This window comes from Cnephaeus nilssonii (assembly GCF_951640355.1).
Source record: "Cnephaeus nilssonii genome assembly, chromosome: X".
In the NCBI taxonomy this organism is placed as follows: Eukaryota; Metazoa; Chordata; class Mammalia; order Chiroptera; family Vespertilionidae; genus Cnephaeus; species Cnephaeus nilssonii.
Window position 1 is genome coordinate 91,194,605 of NC_137071.1, and position 11,879 is coordinate 91,206,483.

At 51.3% G+C, this 11,879-nt stretch overlaps 1 pseudogene across 1 annotated transcript; it reads left to right on the forward strand.

The window, feature by feature from the left end:
- The first annotated feature begins 5,615 nt into the window (after positions 1-5,615).
- Positions 5,616-6,892, forward strand: LOC307095377 (protein EOLA1-like; annotated as a pseudogene). The gene is made up of 2 exons: positions 5,616-5,843; positions 6,644-6,892. The product of its transcript is annotated as a protein EOLA1-like (transcript).
- Positions 6,893-11,879: the final 4,987 nt, after the last annotated feature.

Here is an 11,879-nt window from a genome sequence, read left to right on the forward strand (position 1 = left end):
ACTGGGACACAAGAGTACCTGGTGCTTGATTGCAGGGTAAAGAAGGGATGCTAAAGTTGCACCTGGAAGGACAGGAGTTGGCCAGGACAGGAGAAGGCAGGCGCTCCAGGCCTCAGGAAGCACAGGCACCAAAGGCAGAGTCCTGGTAGAAGGCGTGCAGATGCCCAGGGTGCAGGGACTCCGCAGCACTGTGACCCAGAGGGCGATGAGGGAGAGCTGGGACCACTGGAAGGCCCTCCTATGACCCCCAGGTGTTTGCCCTTAAATGAGAGAGAACTCCACAGGGTTTCCTGTCTGGGGTTGATGAGAACAGATGTGCAGTTTGATGGCACCTTGGAGGACCCACTGGAGGAGGAAAGACAGGGTTGTCCAGGCCAGTGGGGGAGACTTAGGGAATAGCACTGGCCCCAGACCATGAAACCTGACCTCAGGGAGAAGCAGCGGGGACAAGAAAGTGTAGCATTTTTTCTTATTAGGAATTTTAGAGGCAGGGACACGGGCCTTGGTCATCAAGTAAAACTAAGGAAGCGGGTGGGTCAGTGGACTGGAGGAGTCAAGTGTGGTGGCATTGAGAGGGTTAAGCCTGTAACTGAGAGCTAGAAGAGAAGAAACAGCCAATAGGGAAGGTGACTTTGTTTGAGACATGTCAGCTCTGAGAGACAGCAAGAAACACAGTGGGGATTTTTCTTCTCACATGCTACAAAAAATGCCAATGTGAAAACCTTAGCTCAAGGCACTACCAGGGGTTGGGGTGGGCTGGATAGGGGCGTGGATGAGCTTGCAGAAAGCAGAGCTGGCCTGGGAATTCAGACCTAAGGTGCAGGACTCAGTCTAGTTGTCCTGCCTGGGGCCTCCATATCCCCCAGGGTCCATTCTCAGGGTCCCCTTAGGTCATTCAGGCCCTGGGCTGCCACTTTGGTGCATGGCTACTGGTGCAGGGCAGACTGAGGGTAGGTGTCATGGTAATCAAAAGGGCACTGTCTGGCCTTGGCCATTGAGTGGGAAGCCACCTGTCACATGGTTCCCAGTGCCCAAAGGTACATCCTTGCCAGCTCTGCCCCACTCTCCCCGTGGCTCCTCCCCACCCCCCACGCTCAGAAGCTAATCCTCTTCAGCTCCCCGCTAGTTTAGCCCTGCTCCATAGCCAGCTATGTGCAGCTGAGCCCTAAACCTCCACAGCAATCCACCCCCTCTGCCCTGCTCCAACCCCAGATCCACCTCCACCCTGCAGCTCCACCCCCTGCTTTCTCACAGTTCTGCCCCCAGCTACTCCTGTAGCTCTTTCCCACAGATCATCTTCCCCCCGTTCCGTCTCTGCCACAGTTCCTTCCCATCTACTCCCAGAGCTATTTCACACTGATCTGCCCCCAGACACTGTCCCCCAACTCTCCCCACTGCCCGCCTCCTCCTTCACCGCCTCTGAGCTCCGCCTCCCCAGCTTTCCTCCACCCCCTCCCCTCAGATCCTCCTCCACCCCTATCCCACAGATCCTCCCAGGTTTCTCACAGTTCAGACCACAGCTCCGCTGCCTCCTCCCCCTCCGGCAGATCCTCCTCCACCACCTTTTCCACAGCTCCCCCACCACCATCCCATATATCCTCCTCCACCAGCTTTTCCACAGCTCCACCAACCCTATTCCACAGCTCCTCCCCTGCTTTCTCACAATTCCGGCCCCAGCTACTCCCCCTGGCTTTCTCCAATGGTCGCACCCAGATACTCCTCCCCCAGCACTGCCTTCACCCCCAAGTCCCGCCCCTCTTTTTGCCTAACCCTGCCCACTGCCCACTGGTCAGGAGGTCCCAACCTGCCCTGGTCATCTTGTGCGCCTCAGTGTCCGGTGAGTCCAACAATGTCTCCTAGCAACCGTGGTCTGCATGTGTGTCTAAGTCTCTACCCGACTGCTTACCTGCGCGCCAGCTAAGTGCCTGCAGAATCCTGGCACGTGTGCTGCTACGTCATGGAGTGCTGCTGTGTCCTGGCGTGCTACTTAAGGATGTATGTGTCTATGTGCCTTTGTAAGCCAGCAAGAAAAGGGGTTTTTGTGTCTGCCAGCGCGGGTAGCTCACCAAAGCCAGTGGGTGTCAACAGTCACCTGTTAGCAGTCCTGCATCAGCTGAGGAGAAGCCAGGATGCTGGCCTGCTGCTCTGTGGTCTCAGAGTCCCAGAATCCTCTCCTCATCAGGTCCTGGGAGGCGCTCTTCTCCGCACTGGCTGTCTCCCTGCGCTGCGGGGAGGAGGAGGACTGTCCTGTGTGGTGGCTTCAGCTGGGTCAAACTAGAGCTTAGCCACCTCCATGGCCAGTGGGGCCAGGAGACCTGAGTCTCCAGAAGGGAGCAGGGATGCTCAGTTTGGCTGCAGGCCTGCTGGGCCCTCTGAAAGATAGTGCTCCAGGGTTGTGTTTTGCTGTGGAACTGGAAGCACTCCTGCCCCAGCTCAGGCCACATTTTTCTGTGTCCTCCTCTGGCTACCTTCACTTGCCCACCATCCTCTGTGTGTGTGTGTGTGTGTGTGTGTGTGTGTGTGTGTGTGTGTCCGCGCGCGCCTAGGATGGGCCTCTGCCGCGTCTGCTTACAGAAATGACTGTAGTGGTCCACACTCACAGGTCTGTCCTCCCTGCTTTCTGCTTGGCCCTTAGGCTGTCACCACCTCAGCCAGATCCCAGGCTGTGTGGTGCTCAGCTGGTTGCCTATAACAACCCTCCCAGTGGGCCTACCCAGGATTACATTGAAGGGAATGAGATTGTAGGATCCCCAAGTCCTTCCCATTTGATGATGTGAGGGGAGGGGGAGTTTTCTCCCCCTGGAGACAGGCTCTGCTGGGCTGTAAGAACATGAGCCACTTACATTACATGGTTTTCTGTGCAGCTGGCTGGGCCATCATGTGGTCCCTGAACAGGTAAGGCAGGAGAGAGCCACTGCTATGATTAGCAGAACCAAACCCTGAGTAAGGTGCCACATGTGTTTCCCACCAGTTGGAACCTCCTTGGTCCTGGTGGTTTCCAAACCCTGCTGAGTAGAAGACTGTTCTGGTATGTTAGCCAACATTGCTGTCTTGTCCCTAATGACCTTGACTCATTATCCCTCTTGTCCTCGTGCAGGAGAAGAAGCAAAGGCAAGTGGAAGAGTGTGTCTTCCTCAGGCCACAAAGCAGGTACTCTACATTGTGAGGCAGGAGGGCACTCAGCCCCCTTCGTGCCTTTACAGGGCCTCAGTTCTCCCTAGGGATGCCACCCATGCAGATCAGATCTCCTTGTGATTTTGTGGCTTTGATGAGAAAAGAGGCCAAAACTCCATGGCGGAAATGAGGCATAAACCCCAGCAGAACGAATACAAATGGCCAGGCCACAGGGGAACATCCAGCCTCTGCCATAAATAATTCAAACCCAACGACAGGGCGACCATTTGTTATTCAGCAGGTTGGTGAAGGGTAAGCACAGCGGTGATGCTCAGAGCCCACAAGCATGTGAGGAAATGGTACCATGGCCCATGGTTGGCAGGGCATACACGGCTGAGCTTCTGTGGAAGGCCATTTGCTGGTGTGAGTGAGCATCTCAGATGTGACCCAGGCCTCCTGCTAACAAGTCTATAATCAATGAATGTTTGTGGTAGTGTCCCTTATAGTAGCAGAAAATGCGAAGTAGTCTGTGACTCTTCATCAGTAGGGGAAAATCAGTCAATCTTGGGGTAGCCCACAATGCTATACCATGCAGGCAGCAAAATATAGGCTAGAAGACAATGTAGACATGAAAGAATGTATTTGATAGGCTGTGGATGGTGAAACCATTCTCTACCATGTGGAGATGTGTGGGAAAGAGCTATGCCTCTGTGGTCATTTGCTGGGGTGCTCACATGAAAGCACCACAGCTCTAGTGGGTTAAACAACAGACATGTACCAGTATTGTCTCACTGTTGCAGAGGCTGGAGGTCAGAGATGGAAATGTGGGCCCAGTTTGCCTATACTGAGGTCTGAGAGAGAATCTGTCCATCCCTGTCCCCAGCTTCTGGTGGTTTTCAGGCAAGCTTTGGCACCCCTTGGCTTTTAGGTCTCAGCCTTTATCTTTACAAGGTGTTCTCATGCGTGCATGTCTGTCTATAAATTCCCTCTTTAGGTGAGGACATGGGTCATTCGAGGAGGGTCTCATTTTAACTTGATTACCTCTTTAAAATCATTTTCTTTATGGATAAGGTCCTGGGGTGGGCAAGAGGTGGGGTCCAGAGACCAGGGATAGGAGACCAAGCTAGAGAGAAAGAGGAAATGCAGAGAAGCTGGGCACAGGGACTATCAGGATACTGGGCTGGGAAGAGAGTGAACAGGTGGCAGCTTTTGTCCTCAGAGCCTTGTCTTTGAGAGTGGGTGTGTTTTCATAAACACAAGGACATCATAGCTGATGTCAGGGTTATGTCCTTTAAAGACAGGAGGGGAGAGACAAGCAGAGTGGGGGTGCTCATGTGGAATGCGGTACTGAGGCTCAGGCCTTACAATGATGATGTGTAGCCACCGGTTCTGACTGTCCTGTTAGGGACCAGGTACTCACAGCCCTGCAGAGACTGAGCTCTGAGAGGTTCTAGGACCGGGCTGAATCTTCAGGCTGGGTTTCTGCTCCTGTCACAGCACAGCTCTGCCCTCCAACAAGGAGGAAGGACCCCATTCCTCAGGTACAAGGAAAAGAGGCAAGAACAGGGGGTGAGGCAGTCAGGGCCCCAAGATCGTGGGCCATCTTTTCATCCCTAGGTGCCACCTTCTCACCTAGAATGGTGTGACAGTGGCACTGTCCCACCCAGTTATTTGAGGATTGAATTCTAGGATCCCTGGATCATGCTCATCCCAGGGCCTGATATGGGCATGGTGTGTGGGTACCGGTGCCAATTGTTCCTGTTCTTGTTATTCCTTTCTCTAGGCTGCAGTGGGGGCCAGGAGTGCCTGCTGAGAGCGGATAGCAGTGGTGCAGCCAGGGGATGGAGGAGGGTGACTCCCAAAGTGGTAGAGTGTAGACACCTGGCAGGATGATCTGAGCTCATACGGTGGTGTCCCAGCTTCCAGCTGAGGTTGGATTCTAAGGATTTACAGTCAGGAGCCCTGGGAGAGGAACCAGGGTGCTTGGGGACTTGCTACCCCTTGGGATGAAAGGACGAGGTTAGCTGACTGTGTTGGATGGGGGGGGGGGGAGAAGAAGCAAAATCCAGGAAGGTCAGTGCTGGGAGAGGACTAGAACCCACTCACCCAGTGTGAAGCCAAAGTGCCCTTTCTCCCTCTTCTGTGCTCCCCTGGCCTCAGTGACCTCCTTTGTGGAACAGACCAAATCCTGTGTGAGTGTCTCTCCTTACCTGTCTCCACCTTCTTCCTTGAGCCCCCCAAAGACTCCATCTGATGGACGAGGCATCTGCATCGCCAGCCCTTTCCATTGGGCCTGGCAGCTGACTGCGTGGGGATAGGAAGAAGGAGCCAACACTCTCTGCTCTCCCACCTCCCTGTCAGTGGGGTTCCAGGGCCCTAGGGGACATTGGGGAGAGGTCAGCCCACAGACCATGAACATGGAGGGCTGATGCATGATGCTTATTGACATTCACACTTGTGGGTTTCCCCAGGCCACTTGAGGCCCACGGATCTCTAGGGAGATGGAGTTCTCCTGCCTCTCCTTCCCGCAGCCTTATGCAGGCTTTGTCTTAAATGCGGTCAAGACTCTGGAAACTTGTTGGCAACCCTAGTGAGCAGCCAGGGGAACTGTACCATCACCACCCTCATTGCTCACAGGGACTGGGAAGACGCCCTCTGGCGGGAGCTGCTGCTGGAGAGGCTGGGGTGGAACCCCAGGCAGATTCAGGCCCTGCTTGGGAAAGGGAGAAGTATGAGTGAGAAGTGATCGCTGGCAAGGCGTGACACCCTGAGCGCAGCTCACACTCCTCCAAGAGTACCCCCAGGACCTTGTTCAGGAGTTTGGGGCTTGTTTTCTTTTGAACCTGTGGCGGTGGGGCTGTGGTTTCTGTAAGCAGCTCACCTTCAAAGGGGCAGCATGGGGCCCAGGCTGGGGTTCCGTGGGCCAAGTTCCTACAACCTGAGTGAATCAGTTCTGTCCACACTGGGCCTCAGTTCCCGTTGGTGACCCGAGATGCAGGGACAGGTCCAAGTCTGCATGTGCTGTCGCCTGTGTGCACACATGTGTGTTTATGCATGTACACATATGTGTGTTTATGTGTGACAGACCATGGGAAGCTGCACAGCACACAGAGAGGGTCAGGTGGCCTCCAGACTCAGGCTGTCTGCCTGACTTCACACACCTGCTCCACCCCCACTGCCCATGGCATCCTGGGCCCATTTGCTCACCCCTCAGTGGTTGAGGTTCCACATCAGCTCCTTTCATCTGGCGAAGAGCTTGGGACCTGATTGCCTGTGGGTTCCCCACAGCAGTCAGGGCCCTTCTGACTTGTACGTGCTGCCCACAGCAGTTGGACTGGGACCTGCCCATTAGTGGAGCAGTCTCTGTCCTCTTCTTTTCCCTCTCTTCCCTGGCCTCACCCAGAATTCCCTGAACAGAGTTTGACACATAAGTGCTCAGTCACAGGGACCCAGGTCACTCTATGTCCCTTTGGTGAAATCAGCTTGGCCTCTCGTGGGTGTAACTTTGAAGAACCGTTTCCTCTCACAGGAAGCCTTTGGTTTATGGAAGGGAAAACATCTCAGTGCATGGGGCTCCCTGACATTGGGGAAACTTTGCAGTGCCCAGAAAACGTGGCTCCTGAGGAGGTTGTGGAACTGGAAAAGCAGGCTGTACTGACCAACCTGAAGCAGAAGTACCCGACTGCACTTTCAAACTCAGGTGGTTACTGGAGCGCATACTCAGGAAAGGGGGAAAGGCTATCTTTCAGGTGGCATCCCACAGCACCTGATCCCCTAGGGGCAGGAGGACTCCAAGGAAGGTTACCAAGAATCCAGCTGAATCATGACCATCAACGGGCCATCATGCCCTGAACGTAGAAGCCAGGTTCAACTGAATTGGCACCACCATGGAGAGCACTACCCACCATCTGCTGTTCATGTACACACATTTCTGTGCTCAAATGTAGGCAACTGTCCTCGTGAGATGCCTCTCTGGCCTCATTGACTGTCTCAAGGACTCTGACTTTAGGAAAAGGGAAAGCTGCCAGGAAATATCTTGGTGCTATCACTCTTTGTGGTCCTGCTCATTCCTGGGTTTTACAGAGAAAAATGTTTTAGGAGAACTGGTTATTGTTTGGGACTCCCATCTCTGTTCTGGTCAAACTCACAGAACACTTCAGCAGCACCCAGGGGACCTTGTGGGAGGTCTGGGAGCGGGCACTGAATGATTGCCAGAGGGTGACCAGCCAGGCATGGCCTCATTCATGGTGAAAGGGACATCAGACTTTGAAAGAAAGCACCTGTCTTTCCTGGCAAGTGACTGGTCTATTGTAAAAGTGTCCCTTGGCTTATGAGGGTTTGTGTTACACATGTCACATAGCTACCTCATGACCCAAGGATGCATCTGAAATACAGCTCTGATGGAAAAGTTATGGGTAGAGTTTTTTGTTTTCCTGTGTGGGCAATCTTTAATTTATTTGGGTCCCTTCTAGCAGGATTACTAATGGTTGTTAGCTGTGAGGATGATGGGCTTTCTCCCAGGCGTTGACTGGAATGGCCCATCTTCTGAGCCAGACTGGCTCTGTCGTACACCACTTAGCAGATGGGGTGGCCTGAATTCTAGGTGGGCCTCTCTGGAAGGCCCCTGTAACTTGGGCTAGAGACACTCAGATACTGATCAGAAACTTCCTGGCATCATAGGGGGACCTGTGAGTAAAGACCCTCCTGTTTCAGGATGCATGACTAATGTAAGGTGATTCCCCCAAGGTCAGGAGTCAGGCAGTTCTGTCTCCTGTCCAGTAGTCAAGGCTCAGGGGACCAGGTCTTCCTGGGCTTGCCTCAGGACCCCCTAGCCAGATCCTTGGCTGAGTGTGTGAAAATGAAAGAGGACAACGGGGACAAAAGCCTATCTGGGGCCAGGATTTCTAGCCTCCTCAGGCTCATCTGACGAGGTGTGTGGCATGGAAACAGAAGAACATGGACTCACAATTCTCATTGGATTGTTTATTTTGTACCATGTAATTTTGCCTTTCTTTATTAAAACAGAAATGGATTTGTGGTTACAAAGCCTGTGATATTTTGGGCCTGCATTGTCCGTGAACTGCTCACTGAGTGAACACTTGTTATCCGAGAAGCCCTCATGCTCCTCCTCCTCGGCCTGGTCAGGGTTCTCGGGTGGAGCCATGTCTGAAAGGCCAGATATCAGAAAGGAATAGCAGATGTTGTACAAAGACATTACTGAACCTTGTACTGGTTCATGTGGGGGGTTGGGGGACAGATCCCCTGTGCCATAAGTTCCGGCATTAGCCATGGGCACAAACATGACATTACCAGAAGTGTCCTCCCCACTTGAACCACTTGCTGCACTTGGGCACTGGACCTCCCTGGCACTGCTCAGGGGCTGAAGAACGGAGAACTCGAATACCTGGGTGGCACTGGGTCCCCAATCTTTCTTATCTGTCTCCTGAGCCTTTTGTTCAGCTTCTTTTTTGCTGTCCTCCTGGTGTATTCTTGGAGAGTGTCTTGTGGAGGCCATCTTCTTCTTTGTCTTTGGAGGGGTGGCACTGGTCCTTGGACAAACACGAGTCACCTGGTTGCCTTGTGCCTTAATGTTTTCAAGGAGCCAAGGCTTGTCTCTCTGGAAATTGCTGTTTTGGTAGATCTGAAACAAAATTAATTAATTTAGTCATTTGTGGAGAAAAGATACCTATTTGACATTAACTCGCCTCTCAGAGTCTTTACTCATCCCTGCAGGTTATCTCTAAGGGGGTTATAGTTTCAATTGAAAATCTATACTTTCTCATCTTTTGATAAATACTGTATCTTGTGAAAAAGGTTTAGGCCCTGAAATGAAGCCCTTTCAGTATATCGTTCTTCTGGGTCCACTAGGAAGATGTTTGAGTAACAGGGAACTTGGGAAATGGAAGGACTTTCTACTTTACCATTATCTTGTTGCCTGGAGAGCAAACTGAAGAGTCACCAGAGCGTATTTTGCTAAAACCATGAAGGTTCAGCAAGTAGATAAAACTCTTCAGGCTGTTTGATTCAAAGATTTGCTCCTCACCCCTTCGGCAGAGAATCTCCCTCTGGAAAAGATTTTCCTCGATGATCATGGTGTCTCCGTCGTCATTCCAGAGCACAGAGCTGAAAGCGTCATCCTCCATTATCCTCCAAAGCTTTCTTGGGAAGGACGGCCCATGAAGAATGTTGTTTCCTTCCACATTGGCGGCGCTTTGGTTTGGGTCCTGTGGTTGTGGGTTGTCTTGCGGGCTTGGATCTTGGCTCTCTTCTTGCCCACCCCCCCGTGCCTCTCCAAAGCCTCCCTGGGACCCACATGAGGACCTGGGGATCTATCATATTGGACTATTATTGGTGGTTCTCCATCCTCTGACGGGGCCAGCTTGGCTTCGTGCATCTCATGGGTACTCTGACTAGCCATGTTGATGCTCTACATCAACAAGCATTTGGTACCCAGGATCCTATCACTTCAAAAGTGGGGTCAGAAATGCCTTTGGTCACAGCAGTGATGCCCTATATATACTGTCCTCAAAATTCTAGAGTCTCGGTCGTGGGTCAACCAGCTGCTTAAGTCATGTGATGTCAAAAGTGACTTATGGCTGCTCTGGAGTATGGGCCCTGGCCAAGTGTGGTGGAGTGGACATCTTTAGAGCCCCCATCTTCTCTCTTTTCAAATAGTACAAAAAATAGGGGTCAGGTTAATAGAAAAGGTGCTCATATGCTGCCAGGGAGATTGTTTCTTGTCGCTAGTTCACTGGATGTGTTGAGAGGTCACGATCCTATCTCCATCCCCATCCCTGGGGGGCGGGGGCGGTGTGCTCGTGGCTGATAGCCTTTGTTGCTCAAGGGCAAGGCCCTGGTTATTCCTAGCTTGGGCAACCACCAAGACTGCCTGTGTCAAATGAGCCCCTGGGTGACTGTATCTCCCAGAAAATGGTGGTTGGCCTAGTTTCAGTATGTAGACCCCCTCTTCAATGCACCCCTCACAAGCTTCCTGCTTTGGTCTCTTCCAGCTGTGCCTACTGGTTGGTAGGTCCTGCTCAGATGAGCCCAAAAGAGAGTCCTATTTTCTTAGCTCTGGGTCGAGTTGTCCCTAGAATAGAGCTGTGCTCCAGCACAGGTGGGAAAGTTCCTCTCCTCAACCTCAGTGTTACCCAAAGCACCTGAGAAAAGATGTTAAACATGGTGTTGCGGTGGGAATGGACTGCCGCACCCTCTGATGTCCTATGAAGGCCCCTCTTGAGCTTGGCTTCCCCCCAAATCTCACAACTCTCAGGTCACAATGGCATTGGCTTTAGTTTCTATTTCTTCCACATAGGAACTCTTCTCACTACCTAAGATGGATTCACTTTGGGACACCTGCAAATCACCCTCCCCAGACCCTCAGATTCAGACTCCCTTGAGGCCTCCCTTATGCCCAGTGAGGTGGGTGGGCTTTCGCTTTCCAAGATTTCAGGCCTCCCACTTGCAAATTGGATTTCCTTTGGTACTTTCCCTTTTCATTATTGATTTGGGAATTAGGCATATATTCAGTTCTGTGGAAACAAAGCATTCCGCTGACACACTCATGTGTGTTATATAATAACTGTTCCCCTTGCCAGAAGTCTGCCTGTGTGTTCCTCTCCTTCCATAGCCTTAAAGATAGGTACATTTAATAATTTTGTTTGATCCTGGGTTAGATACTGTGTACTTTACACAGACTCACTACCAAGTTAAATTCCAACCTGTTTAGCTAGCTGTGACTGAAGGAAATTGATATGAAGATAATTGTAAATATGTATTTGAACATAGATGAGAGTCTGGGTGTGGGATGGCACAAAAGCAAAACTCAAGACATCTTCACCATAGAGTAGAGGATACTACAGTGGTTTTGGTGATCCATGTTCTCTAGCTGTTGTGGACAACTTTGGTCTTAATAAGCACTCTGTATAGGGAAATAAAGTGGAACTATGGAAAGGCACCACCTGCACGGGTCCTAGGTCCTTTTCCCAGCTCTGCCACTAAGTGGTATTATTTGTCCTCTCTGAGGGTCAATCCTTTGTTCTGAAAGGGAAGCCAGAGGCATTAGGGAAGAAAATACCCTAAAATGCCCCTCAGCCTAAGGACTTCATCCTTAATGGAGCCCCTAAGTCTAGATTCAGGCTCAGTCAATGGCCTTTGTGCTTCTAAACAGGTTTACAAAGCATTCATTCAAGAATCAGTCTATTCTTGGAGGACATGCCCTAGAGGCTAAGAATGGGTGGCTTTTCAAAGGTAGGCCCCTAGTGTTTCTGGTTAAACAGCCAGCTCCCTTCAGTTACCTACCAAAGTATTGTTCCTTAAGTGAGTTCTTTTTTTTTTCCAATAATGCTTTATTGTTGAAGTATTAAATGTCCCCCTTTTTCCCACTGACTCCCCCCCAGCCCACCCCTGCTCCCCCCCACCACCACAGGCCTTTAGCAATCTATTGTCTGTGTCCATTGGTTATGTATATATGTATACAAGGTCTTTGGTTGATTACCTCCCACCCATCCACTCTCCCCTGCCTTCCCTCTGAGATTCCGTACTCTGTTGCATGCTTTGAGTCTCTGGATCCATTCAGTTCATCAGTTTATTTTATTACTTAGATTCCACATATGAGTGCAATAATGTGATACTTGTCTTTCTCTGACTTATTTCACTTAGCATAATACTCTCCAGGACCCTCCATGCTGTCTCAAAGGGTAAGAGATTATTCTTTTTTACAGCTGCATAGTATTCCATGGTATAAATGTACCAGTTTTTTTTAT